The sequence below is a fragment of the Pseudophryne corroboree genome, chromosome 1 (assembly GCF_028390025.1).
Source record: "Pseudophryne corroboree isolate aPseCor3 chromosome 1, aPseCor3.hap2, whole genome shotgun sequence".
Classification (NCBI taxonomy): Eukaryota; Metazoa; Chordata; class Amphibia; order Anura; family Myobatrachidae; genus Pseudophryne; species Pseudophryne corroboree.
The window spans coordinates 737,258,169-737,269,330 of NC_086444.1; the positions used below are offsets into that span (position 1 = coordinate 737,258,169).

General features: G+C 52.2%; 1 long non-coding RNA gene across 1 annotated transcript; it reads left to right on the top strand.

The window, feature by feature from the left end:
* The first annotated feature begins 398 nt into the window (after nucleotides 1–398).
* LOC134940505 (uncharacterized) lies at nucleotides 399–7,075 on the top strand. The gene is made up of 3 exons (XR_010181408.1): nucleotides 399–489; nucleotides 2,074–2,296; nucleotides 6,661–7,075. It is a non-coding gene; the product is annotated as an uncharacterized LOC134940505 (long non-coding RNA).
* Nucleotides 7,076–11,162: the final 4,087 nt, after the last annotated feature.

The window sequence follows — 11,162 nt, forward strand, 5'->3', positions numbered from 1 at the left end:
GCTCCTGTAGTGTATGACAGGCAGCCAGGGCCGGATTAACAATGGGGCGGATGGAGCTGCAGCTCCAGGCCCCCCATCAAAATAGGCCCACTGCATCTACTGTGCTGCGGCTGTAGACAGGAAACATTTTTCCTGCTACAGCAGCCTGCAATTGCCACCCTCCGACCACCTCCCCTCCTCCTGTGGCACCCACGCACAAAGGCCACCGCAGGCACAAACTTCATGGGCGGCGGAGTGGAATGGGTCACTAACCCTCCCTGCGCTGCACAGGCAGTGACGTAACACCAGTCAGTGTTTCTGCCTTTCTTCCGGAGTCCCGGTAGCTCCGCCTCCAGCCAGGTCATAATTTTTTTATATAAAAATGGGCGTGGCCACGGGGGGGTCCGACGTTAGGCCACGCCCCCGAATTTGCTTGGCTCCTGGCGTCGGCGGTAGTCTGTGTGTGGCCTGCCCCTCACTGCTTCCTCTGTGGGGACTTGGAGGTGACAGGTACAGAATACATGTGTGTGTGTGTGGGGCGAGGGGACAGGCTGAGTGTATGTGTGGTGACTGGGATAACAGGCTGTATGTGTTGGGGGGGGGGTGACTGGGATAACAGGCTGTATGTGTGGGGGGGTGACTGGGATAACAGGCTGTATGTGTGGGGGGGTGACTGGGATAACAGGCTGTATGTGTGGGGGGGTGACTGGGATAACAGGCTGTATGTGTGGGGGGGTGACTGGGGGTAACAGGATGTGTGTGGGGGGGGGTGACTGGGGGTAACAGCTGTGTGGGTGTGACTGGGGGGATAACAGGCTGTTTGTGTGTGGGGGAGGGGATGACTGCGAGTAACAGGCTGTGCGTGTGTGGGGGGGGTGACTGGGGGGTAACAGGGTGTGTGTGGGAGGGGGTGACTGGGGGTAACAGGGTGTGTGTGTGTGGGAGGGGGTGACTGGGGGTAACTGGTTGTGTGTGTGTGTGTGGGGGATGACTGGGGGTAACAGCTGTGTGGGTGTGACTGGGGGGATAACAGGCTGTGTGTGGGTGAGGGGATGACTGCGAGTAACAGGCTGTGCGTGTGTGGGGGGGGGGTGACTGGGGGTAACAGGCTGTGTGTGTTGGGGGGTAACAGGCTGTGTGTGTTGGGGGGTAACTGGGGGTAACAGGCTGTGGGGGTGACTGGGGGTAACAGGCTGCGTGTGTGTGGGGGGGTGACGGGGTAACAGGCTGTGTGTGTGGGTGACTGGGGGTAACAGGCTGTGTGAGTTTGAGGGGAGGGGGGATGACTTGGCTGGGGGGTGGCTGTGTGTGTGTGTGACTAGGGGGAACAGGCGGCGTGTGTGTGGGGGTGACTGGGGGTAACAGGCTGTCTGTGTGTGAGGGTGACTGGGGGTAACAGGCTGTCTGTGTGTGAGGGTGACTGGGGGTAACAGGCTGTCTGTGTGTGGGGGTGACTGGGGGTAACAGGCTGTCTGTGTGTGGGGGTGACTGGGGGTAACAGGCTGTCTGTGTGTGGGGGTGACTGGGGGTAACAGGCTGTCTGTGTGTGGGGGTGACTGGGGGTAACAGGCTGTCTGTGTGTGAGGGTGACTGGGGGTAACCGGCTGTCTGTGTGTGAGGATGACTGGGGGTAACAGGCCGTGTGAGTTTGAGGGGAGGGGGGATGACTTGGCTGGGGGGTGGCTGTGTGTGTGTGTGACTAGGGTGAACAGGCTGCGTGTGTGTGGGGGTGACTGCGGGGTAACAGGTCGTGTGAGGGGAGGGGGGGCATGACTTGGCTGGTGGTGGCTGTGTGTGTGTGTGTGACTAGGGGGAACAGGCTGTGTATGTGCGGGGAGGGGGTGTGTGGCTGGGGGGAACAGGCTGTGTGTGTGTGGGGAGGGGTGTGTGGCTGGGGGGAACAGGCTGTGTGTGTGTGAGTAAGGGGGGGTGACTGGGGGGGAACAGGCTGTGTGTGTGTGTGGGGAGGGGTGTGTGGCTGGGGGTAACAGGCTGTGTGAGTAAGGGGGGGGAACAGGCTGTGTGGGGTGACTGGAGGCACTGTCGGTGCCACCCCATGTTGTTTCTGCCACTTTTTTTTTTTTTTTCAAGCAGGGACCTGCGGCAGTGTGGTGCCATGAAGGGGCATGCAGCAGTACTAGCAGGAGGAGGTGGTCCAGCCAGTCCAGCCGCACTCACCTTTTTTACCACTCTCTGACGCTGTTGCCCGACGTCATGATCCAACAAAAAACAGAAGAAGGGACCCACTGCTGCCGGAGAAGAAAGGGGACCCGCTTTTCCTGTCACTGATGAGAAGGGGGACCCACTACTGCCCGAGGTACACAGTGCCGTTTCACTGAAGGGAGGGACGCACAGTGTCACTTGTACTGGGGGCAGGGGGACAGAGCTAAGTACACAGGGTCACCTGTACCCCCTCTCTCAACCCTCCATCCGTCTCACCTCTCTCTTTTTCTCTCTTTCCCCTCTCTCAACCCTGGTCTCTCTCACCCCCACTGTTTCCCTCTTTCTTTTTCTTTCATTCTGTATCCCCCCCCTCTTTGTCACCCCCTTCTCTCTCTCTAACCCTCTCTCTCGTTCTCTTTTCTTTCTCTCATTTCTGTCTTGCTCTTTCTTTCTCTCTCACTTTCTTTGTCACCTTTCTCTCTATACCCTGCTCCCTCTTCTCTGACCCTCCCTCGTTCACACACCCCTGCCTTACTCAACTTTGTCTTGCATCCTCCCTGTCTCTCTAATTCTCTCTCTCTCAACCCTCTCTCTTACACTACCTCTCTGTCTCACCTTTTTCTTTCTCATACTTTCTCTCTCTAACCCTCTCTCCCTCGCTTTCTTTTGCTCTCTTTCCCTCTCTCTTACACCCTGCTCCCCCACTCTCACAACCGTCTGTCTCTCTTTCTTTCTCTGTCTTTTTTTCTTTCTCCTCCTCTCGACTCTCTTGCGCTGCTTTCTCTACCCTGCTGTCTGTCTCACCTCTTTCTCTCTCCTCTCTCTTTCTCTCTCTCTCTCTCACACACACTCTGTCACCTCTTTCCTCTCCCCCTTCCTTTCTCTCACCCCCTCCTTTGTCTCACCTCTCTCTATCTCTCTCTCATTCTTTTCTCTCCCTCTCATTCTCTCTTCCCTGCCTCCTCTCCCCCGCCCCCCCTCTCCCTCGCCCCCCTCTCCCTCTTTCAAACCTCTCACCCACTTATCTCAACTTTCTTTCTTTCTTTCTTTCTTTCTTTCTTTCTTTCTTTCTTTCTTTCTTTCTTTCTTTCTTTCTTTCTTTCTTTCTTTCTTTCTTTCTTTCTTTCTTTCCATTATATCTCATCCTTCCTCTCTGTCTCCCCTCTCTTTCATTCTCTTTATTTCTCTCTCTCCTGCTCTCTCCTTTCACCCCTCCCTCTGTCTCACCTCGCTCTCTTTTTCTCTCTCTCCCTATTTTTCTTTCTCTCTAACCTTCTTTCTACCTATCTCTTTTTCTTTTGTTCTCTTCTCCCTCCCCTCTCTTAAACCCTGCTCCCCCTCTCTCTCAACCCTCTCCCACTCCCCCTCTCACCTCTCTCTCTTCTGTCTCACCCTGCTTTCTCTACCCTGCTATCTGTGTCCCTTTCTCTCTCTTTCTCTCTCCTCTCTCTCTCACCCCGTTGTCTCTCTATCCCTCTCGTCCCCTTTATGAGGGATGATGGGTGTTGCTGGCTGCTGCTGTGATCTGTACTGTTGGGTGCGATGCTGGGAGAAGGGTGCTGGTCAGAGGCGGAACTAGCGGGCGATGCTAGGGGCCACCAGCTAGAATCTTGCCTTGGGCATCAAACTGGTTAGGGCCGGCTCTGAGTGTGCCGCCTTGCCACCACTACACCAGGAAGCACTGGCAGCATTGACAGCAGGATTCTCCATGAAGGTGGCCCGGGCCTCCTGAGGTGAGGAGTTTTTTTTTCGGTATGGCACTCCCAGTAACAGCATTGTGTGTGTGTATATATATATATATATATATATATATATATATATATATACACATACATACATACATACAAACAAACACACTTACATATCTATTTTGATTAGACATATTGTGTCCTTTGACATAGGGGATCATTCCGAGTTGATCGCTCGCTAGCTACTTTTTGCAGCGCTGCGATCAGATAGTCGGCGCCTATAGGGGAGTGTATTTTCGCTTTGCAAGTGTGTGATCGCCTGTGCAGCCGAGCTGCACAAAAAAGTTTTTAGCAGTTTCTGAGTAGCCCAGGACTTACTCAGCCGCTGCGATCACTTCAGCCTGTCCGGTCCCAAAATTGACGTCAGACACCCGCCCTGCAAACGCTTGGACACGCCTGAATTTTTCCTACCACTCCCTGAAAACGGACAGTTGCCACCCACAAACGCCTTCTTCCTGTCAATCTCCTTGTGATCGGCTGGGCGAATGGATTCTTCATACAATCCATCACTCGGCAACAATCCGCTTTGTAACCGTATGACGCGCAGTTCTGACCTGATCGCAGCGCAGCAAAAAATCCTAGCTTGTGATCAGGTCTGAATGACCCCCTTAGCGAGTTGATTCCAGTTGTTTCTTGCATGCCCATAATTAATGGCAGCTCGACAGAGCTATTCAATTGTAATGCAAATGAAAGTGAAGGCTATGGCCACCTATTGCTTATCACTTAGAAGCACTTGGTAAAACTGCATAATGTGGCTAAACCAGTCTAAACTATTGGTCATGCTGCCAAAATAGCAGTTTGGGCGATCCAACAGCCAATTGTTCACAGATTTCTGCTCACCACCTCAAGAGACTGCGAGCAGAAATCATGCAGTCATGGCAATACAATTGAATAGTTCCATTGGGCGCCCATTACTTATGGTCACCCAAAAAATAAATTCCCCCCAGTGACTCTCTCTAGAGAGATAGATATAGAGAGAGATAAAGATATATAGATAGATTTTTTATTTTATTTTCAAACACGCATACACACACGCATATATACATATATTTAAATACAGCACTAGTCACGCACCCATATCCGTAGCCCCCATCACAGCCCTGAGGAAGCACACAACAGGCCCTTCAAAAATTTCAGCTCCAGGCCCATTAAGACCTTAATCTGGCACTGCCTGCCCCTCACTGCTTCCTCTGTGGGGACTTGGAGGTGACAGGTACAGAATACATGTGTGTGTGTGTGGGGCGAGGGGACAGGCTGAGTGTATGTGTGGTGACTGGGATAACAGGCTGTATGTGTTGGGGGGGGGGTGACTGGGATAACAGGCTGTATGTGTGGGGGGGTGACTGGGATAACAGGCTGTATGTGTGGGGGGGTGACTGGGATAACAGGCTGTATGTGTGGGGGGGTGACTGGGATAACAGGCTGTATGTGTGGGGGGGTGACTGGGGGTAACAGGATGTGTGTGGGGGGGGTGACTGGGGGTAACAGCTGTGTGGGTGTGACTGGGGGGATAACAGGCTGTTTGTGTGTGGGGGAGGGGATGACTGCGAGTAACAGGCTGTGCGTGTGTGGGGGGGGGTGACTGGGGGGTAACAGGGTGTGTGTGGGAGGGGGTGACTGGGGGTAACAGGGTGTGTGTGTGGGAGGGGGTGACTGGGGGTAACTGGTTGTGTGTGTGTGTGGGGGATGACTGGGGGTAACAGCTGTGTGGGTGTGACTGGGGGGATAACAGGCTGTGTGTGGGTGAGGGGATGACTGCGAGTAACAGGCTGTGCGTGTGTGGGGGGGGGGTGACTGGGGGTAACAGGCTGTGTGTGTTGGGGGGTAACAGGCTGTGTGTGTTGGGGGGTAACTGGGGGTAACAGGCTGTGGGGGTGACTGGGGGTAACAGGCTGCGTGTGTGTGGGGGGGGTGACGGGGTAACAGGCTGTGTGTGTGGGTGACTGGGGGTAACAGGCTGTGTGAGTTTGAGGGGAGGGGGGATGACTTGGCTGGGGGGTGGCTGTGTGTGTGTGTGACTAGGGGGAACAGGCGGCGTGTGTGTGGGGGTGACTGGGGGTAACAGGCTGTCTGTGTGTGAGGGTGACTGGGGGTAACAGGCTGTCTGTGTGTGAGGGTGACTGGGGGTAACAGGCTGTCTGTGTGTGGGGGTGACTGGGGGTAACAGGCTGTCTGTGTGTGGGGGTGACTGGGGGTAACAGGCTGTCTGTGTGTGGGGGTGACTGGGGGTAACAGGCTGTCTGTGTGTGAGGGTGACTGGGGGTAACCGGCTGTCTGTGTGTGAGGATGACTGGGGGTAACAGGCCGTGTGAGTTTGAGGGGAGGGGGGATGACTTGGCTGGGGGGTGGCTGTGTGTGTGTGTGACTAGGGTGAACAGGCTGCGTGTGTGTGGGGGTGACTGCGGGGTAACAGGTCGTGTGAGGGGAGGGGGGGCATGACTTGGCTGGTGGTGGCTGTGTGTGTGTGTGTGACTAGGGGGAACAGGCTGTGTATGTGCGGGGAGGGGGTGTGTGGCTGGGGGGAACAGGCTGTGTGCGTGTGGGGAGGGGTGTGTGGCTGGGGGTAACAGGCTGTGTGTGTGTGAGTAAGGGGGGGTGACTGGGGGGGAACAGGCTGTGTGTGTGTGTGGGGAGGGGTGTGTGGCTGGGGGTAACAGGCTGTGTGAGTAAGGGGGGGTGACTGGGGGGGAACAGGCTGTGTGGGGTGACTGGAGGCACTGTCGGTGCCACCCCATGTTGTTTCTGCCACTTTTTTTTTTTTTTCAAGCAGGGACCTGCGGCAGTGTGGTGCCATGAAGGGGCATGCAGCAGTACTAGCAGGAGGAGGTGGTCCAGCCAGTCCAGCCGCACTCACCTTTTTTACCACTCTCTGACGCTGTTGCCCGACGTCATGATCCAACAAAAAACAGAAGAAGGGACCCACTGCTGCCGGAGAAGAAAGGGGACCCGCTTTTCCTGTCACTGATGAGAAGGGGGACCCACTACTGCCCGAGGTACACAGTGCCGTTTCACTGAAGGGAGGGACGCACAGTGTCACTTGTACTGGGGGCAGGGGGACAGAGCTAAGTACACAGGGTCACCTGTACCCCCTCTCTCAACCCTCCATCCGTCTCACCTCTCTCTTTTTCTCTCTTTCCCCTCTCTCAACCCTGGTCTCTCTCACCCCCACTGTTTCCCTCTTTCTTTTTCTTTCATTCTGTATCCCCCCCCTCTTTGTCACCCCCTTCTCTCTCTCTAACCCTCTCTCTCGTTCTCTTTTCTTTCTCTCATTTCTGTCTTGCTCTTTCTTTCTCTCTCACTTTCTTTGTCACCTTTCTCTCTATACCCTGCTCCCTCTTCTCTGACCCTCCCTCGTTCACACACCCCTGCCTTACTCAACTTTGTCTTGCATCCTCCCTGTCTCTCTAATTCTCTCTCTCTCAACCCTCTCTCTTACACTACCTCTCTGTCTCACCTTTTTCTTTCTCATACTTTCTCTCTCTAACCCTCTCTCCCTCGCTTTCTTTTGCTCTCTTTCCCTCTCTCTTACACCCTGCTCCCCCACTCTCACAACCGTCTGTCTCTCTTTCTTTCTCTGTCTTTTTTTCTTTCTCCTCCTCTCGACTCTCTTGCGCTGCTTTCTCTACCCTGCTGTCTGTCTCACCTCTTTCTCTCTCCTCTCTCTTTCTCTCTCTCTCTCACACACACTCTGTCACCTCTTTCCTCTCCCCCTTCCTTTCTCTCACCCCCTCCTTTGTCTCACCTCTCTCTATCTCTCTCTCATTCTTTTCTCTCCCTCTCATTCTCTCTTCCCTGCCTCCTCTCCCCCGCCCCCCCTCTCCCTCGCCCCCCTCTCCCTCTTTCAAACCTCTCACCCACTTATCTCAACTTACTTTCTTTCTTTCTTTCTTTCTTTCTTTCTTTCTTTCTTTCTTTCTTTCTTTCTTTCTTTCTTTCTTTCTTTCCATTATATCTCATCCTTCCTCTCTGTCTCCCCTCTCTTTCATTCTCTTTATTTCTCTCTCTCCTGCTCTCTCCTTTCACCCCTCCCTCTGTCTCACCTCGCTCTCTTTTTCTCTCTCTCCCTATTTTTCTTTCTCTCTAACCTTCTTTCTACCTATCTCTTTTTCTTTTGTTCTCTTCTCCCTCCCCTCTCTTAAACCCTGCTCCCCCTCTCTCTCAACCCTCTCCCACTCCCCCTCTCACCTCTCTCTCTTCTGTCTCACCCTGCTTTCTCTACCCTGCTATCTGTGTCCCTTTCTCTCTCTTTCTCTCTCCTCTCTCTCTCACCCCGTTGTCTCTCTATCCCTCTCGTCCCCTTTATGAGGGATGATGGGTGTTGCTGGCTGCTGCTGTGATCTGTACTGTTGGGTGCGATGCTGGGAGAAGGGTGCTGGTCAGAGGCGGAACTAGCGGGCGATGCTAGGGGCCACCAGCTAGAATCTTGCCTTGGGCATCAAACTGGTTAGGGCCGGCTCTGAGTGTGCCGCCTTGCCACCACTACACCAGGAAGCACTGGCAGCATTGACAGCAGGATTCTCCATGAAGGTGGCCCGGGCCTCCTGAGGTGAGGAGTTTTTTTTTCGGTATGGCACTCCCAGTAACAGCATTGTGTGTGTGTATATATATATATATATATATATATACACATACATACATACATACATACAAACACACTTACATATCTATTTTGATTAGACATATTGTGTCCTTTGACATAGGGGATCATTCCGAGTTGATCGCTCGCTAGCTACTTTTTGCAGCGCTGCGATCAGATAGTCGGCGCCTATAGGGGAGTGTATTTTCGCTTTGCAAGTGTGTGATCGCCTGTGCAGCCGAGCTGCACAAAAAAGTTTTTAGCAGTTTCTGAGTAGCCCAGGACTTACTCAGCCGCTGCGATCACTTCAGCCTGTCCGGTCCCAAAATTGACGTCAGACACCCGCCCTGCAAACGCTTGGACACGCCTGAATTTTTCCTACCAGTCCCTGAAAACGGACAGTTGCCACCCACAAACGCCTTCTTCCTGTCAATCTCCTTGTGATCGGCTGGGCGAATGGATTCTTCATACAATCCATCACTCGGCAACAATCCGCTTTGTAACCGTATGACGCGCAGTTCTGACCTGATCGCAGCGCAGCAAAAAATCCTAGCTTGTGATCAGGTCTGAATGACCCCCTTAGCGAGTTGATTCCAGTTGTTTCTTGCATGCCCATAATTAATGGCAGCTCGACAGAGCTATTCAATTGTAATGCAAATGAAAGTGAAGGCTATGGCCACCTATTGCTTATCACTTAGAAGCACTTGGTAAAACTGCATAATGTGGCTAAACCAGTCTAAACTATTGGTCATGCTGCCAAAATAGCAGTTTGGGCGATCCAACAGCCAATTGTTCACAGATTTCTGCTCACCACCTCAAGAGACTGCGAGCAGAAATCATGCAGTCATGGCAATACAATTGAATAGTTCCATTGGGCGCCCATTACTTATGGTCACCCAAAAAATAAATTCCCCCCAGTGACTCTCTCTAGAGAGATAGATATAGAGAGAGATAAAGATATATAGATAGATTTTTTATTTTATTTTCAAACACGCATACACACACGCATATATACATATATTTAAATACAGCACTAGTCACGCACCCATATCCGTAGCCCCCATCACAGCCCTGAGGAAGCACACAACAGGCCCTTCAAAAATTTCAGCTCCAGGCCCATTAAGACCTTAATCTGGCACTGCAGGCAGCACACGGCAGTGTTACAATGTAGCGCCTATGCGCTCCATTGTAACCAATGGTGGGAACTTTGTGGTCAGCGGTGAGGTTACTTTCGGTCAACCGCTGACCACAAAGTTTACCACCATTGGTTACAATGGAGCGCATAGGCGCTACATTGTAACACTGCCGTGTGCTGCCTGTCATACACTACAGGAGCACACAGCCAATCAGGAGGGTGCCACAACGTGGCGCTCCCTGATTGGCTGATGGAACCCTCTTAGACAAAAGTCAGGGGGGGTTCCTGGCATTCGGGGAAAGGGGTCCCATGTGAAAACATGGGGCCCCTTTCAGTGCGAGGTCGGGTGTCTGTTTTGTTATTTGCAAAGTACCAGGATTACAAATGGATTAAAAGAGGAGCCATCTACACTGGATTTTGTGAGTATAATTTTTTCAACAGGTACACCATGGATTCTACATGGAGAAGAGGACCGACCCTCGTGTGAACAAGTATGTGTATATGGAGGTGTGGATGTATGTATTAAAGTTTTACTTTCAAGGTGTGTGTCTTCTGTTTTTATTGGGGTATTGTTTTAGTAGTAGTACTACAGGTACCAGCGGGCCTGGTTTTCCTCCGCATGCTGGTACTTGTGGTTCTCCAAGTACCAGCTTGCGGGGGAGGCTTGCTGGGACTTGTAGTACTGCTACTAAAAACAATATTCATTTTTTGACAAAACGGCTATCAGCCTCCCATCCGCAGCCCTTGGATGGGGGGGACAGCCTCGGGCTTCACCCCTGGCCCTTGGGTGGCTGGAGGGGGGGACCCCTTGATTGAAGGGGTCCCCACTCCTCCAGGGTACCCCGGCCAGGGGTGACTAGTTGGTTATGTAATGCCAGGGCTGCAGGGACCTAGATAAAAGTGTCCCCAGGCTGTGGCAATATGTATCTGGCTAGTGGAGCCCGGTGCTGGTTTCAGAAATACGGGGGACCCCTACGCTTTTTGTCCCCCGTATTTTTGAAACCAGGACCAGGCGCAGAGCCCGGTGCTGGTTGTTTAAATATGGGGGAACCCCTGACATTTTTCCCCCCATATTTTTTCAACCAGGACCGGCTCAAAGAGCCCGAGGCTGGTTTGGCTTAGGAGGGGGGACCCCACGCAATTTTTTATTTTATTTTAACACTGATTTCAATTTTTAAAAATGTGCACAATGAAGCCCAGCACGGATCTCTCAGATCCGGCCGAGATTCATTGTATTAAAGTCGGCAGTGTTTTACAAGTCACTCACGTAAAACACTGCAAAAAAAAAACGAATTACATCGACATCGGTAAATCCGAAAATGCAGAATACGACAGCTTAGTAAATTAGTCGTAATAAATTCAAAAAGTTGCAACTTTACACTTTCGATGTCATTCGTGATTGAACTTTGACCTCAGACGAGAAAAAACGAATTTTAGTAAATATACCCCACAGTTTCCAAGTTACATCCGGCGGTGCTCCATAAAGGCCTTTGTGACCAATTTACAAATAAATATAGGTATAAGCACACACCACAATTTCACCAACGCAGTTTTATTGTAA